Below are 1959 nucleotides of genomic sequence, written 5' to 3'. Positions count from 1 at the left end.
TTGGAAAAGAGTAGTCGTTCAGTGTACACACTGCACCGCACCATCACCTCACAACGTCGAAGTCATAACCTGATCATCGACACACCTTGTTAGTGGAGAACCATCGATGCATATTGTTATTAATAAGCCGCTGGACTTTGGCAAGATCTGTAGAGTTTGTAAGCTCCCAGGAAATAGAGCCCTGGGAGAGATCGAGTGTTTATTTTTGGAGTGGGTCCATTTGTCTGGGAAAACATACTCGCTAGTCGCAACCGACGTTCCCTTTTCTTTCTCCTTCCCAAATCCCCCATATCTTCGCCAGGATCGCAGTCACTTTCCGCACCGCTCCACTCCAGCTTGCATCGCCGTTGCTCTCTGAACTGTACCCGGCGCTCCAAGCCTCCGCATCCGCGACTACGATGGCTGGCGATGAGGCGTTTGAATCAGCCGCGGGGGGCTCGTGGTTGATGACGGACGGCTGACGGGCAAATAAGGCCCGCGCGTGGGGTGGCGCTGCTGGTGAAGTGCACGGGAATGGATGGAGGAGCAGATGCGAGGTGGAGGCCGGTAAAGAGGCGGACAGGCCGTCGCGCGGTCTGGAGGCAATCCGCTGAGATCTCCCCAACAAAGCCGAGACCTCCCACCGCCTCCTTCCTGCTCCCCCCTCCACCCACCCCCAACCCCCTTCGCCTCCTCTTACCCCATCCGCCATGATTCCTGGCATCCCAGCACCGATTAGCGAAGCCTTCCCACGCAGATCGACGCTCCTCCCTTCTGCACAATTTTGATCGTGCGGTTCTTCGTGCTCGCATATTCGGCGGCGATGTGAACCAGAATACATCTGCACTGTACCCTTACTTGAGGTTGGCACCGAGGCGTCTGCTTGATCAGAGAAAAAGAGAGACATTACTAACTCGCTGTAAGGCTCCTCTGCACTGTTATTTTACTAAACTGTAAATATAAAACTGGACTGAGGTTAGTATTAAAGCCCTTTGCATATAGCCAAAGACGATTTGAGTTGTGAAGTCAAGTTGCATAAAATTTGTATGAGCAGATAAGTTGTGCAATTGTTACCGAGCTTTGTAGTGAGCTAGCCTTGCAGGTTGTGAAGGATTACAGTTTTCTGTTCAGAAATTAAGCTTACTGAAGTATTACCAGTTGCTGAGTTTTACAATGGACATGGATTTAACAACAACTAGAAACTTGAACATGGTGTCACACCTTCTCAGATACATGCCATTTGCCAATGCAGCAACATTCCGTTTCGTGCCTCCATACTGTTGTCGCCATGGTTTTCAATTTCAGTTTCAGAAATATTTCAGCATCTACTGAAATTACCGAATTTCAGTGAATTTCAGTGATTTTGGTTTCCATTTCGGCCAAAGGACCAAATTTTCACTTGAAATAAAAAAAACAATTAAAAGAATTGAAAATATTTTTAATTACTGTGCACAACTGAAACTACTGAAATATTTTGACCGAAAGCAAATATTTCAGCGTCCACTGAAATTATTGAAATTCATCGAAATCTCACTGAAAGTGAAAACCATGGTTGTCGCCGCTGCTCTTTGAACTGTACCCGGCTCTCTGAATTGTACCCGGCTCTTACGGCGAGGTCACTGTTGTCGTCTCCACTAGCCATGGCTATGAGGAACTATATGCCATGCCCGAGGTCAATGGAGGAGAAGGACGTGCAGCAGGTGTTTCTGTTGTGCCCCCACCAAACCCCTTGATGCTTAACTGACTCCCATTTCTGCCTCTCCTCAATCTAGATCACAACACTGTATGGTATATAGTTATGGTTCATGTGGATCTAAAAAGAACTTACATTTTTCAGTTGGGGTTTGTGGCTCATTTTGGCTCACGAGCTGTAGATCACAGATTAGTGGAGCGGTGTCCAATTGTAGGTGGGGCTTTACTCATTCAGGAATATTTAATGTTTAATTGGTGATTGCCAAATGGCAAAGCTAATCATAATAT

This window comes from Triticum aestivum, chromosome 5B, assembly GCF_018294505.1.
Source record: "Triticum aestivum cultivar Chinese Spring chromosome 5B, IWGSC CS RefSeq v2.1, whole genome shotgun sequence".
NCBI classification, from domain to species: Eukaryota; Viridiplantae; Streptophyta; class Magnoliopsida; order Poales; family Poaceae; genus Triticum; species Triticum aestivum.
The sequence above is the reverse complement of the archived record's forward strand: the minus strand, read 5'-3'. Positions refer to the sequence as shown.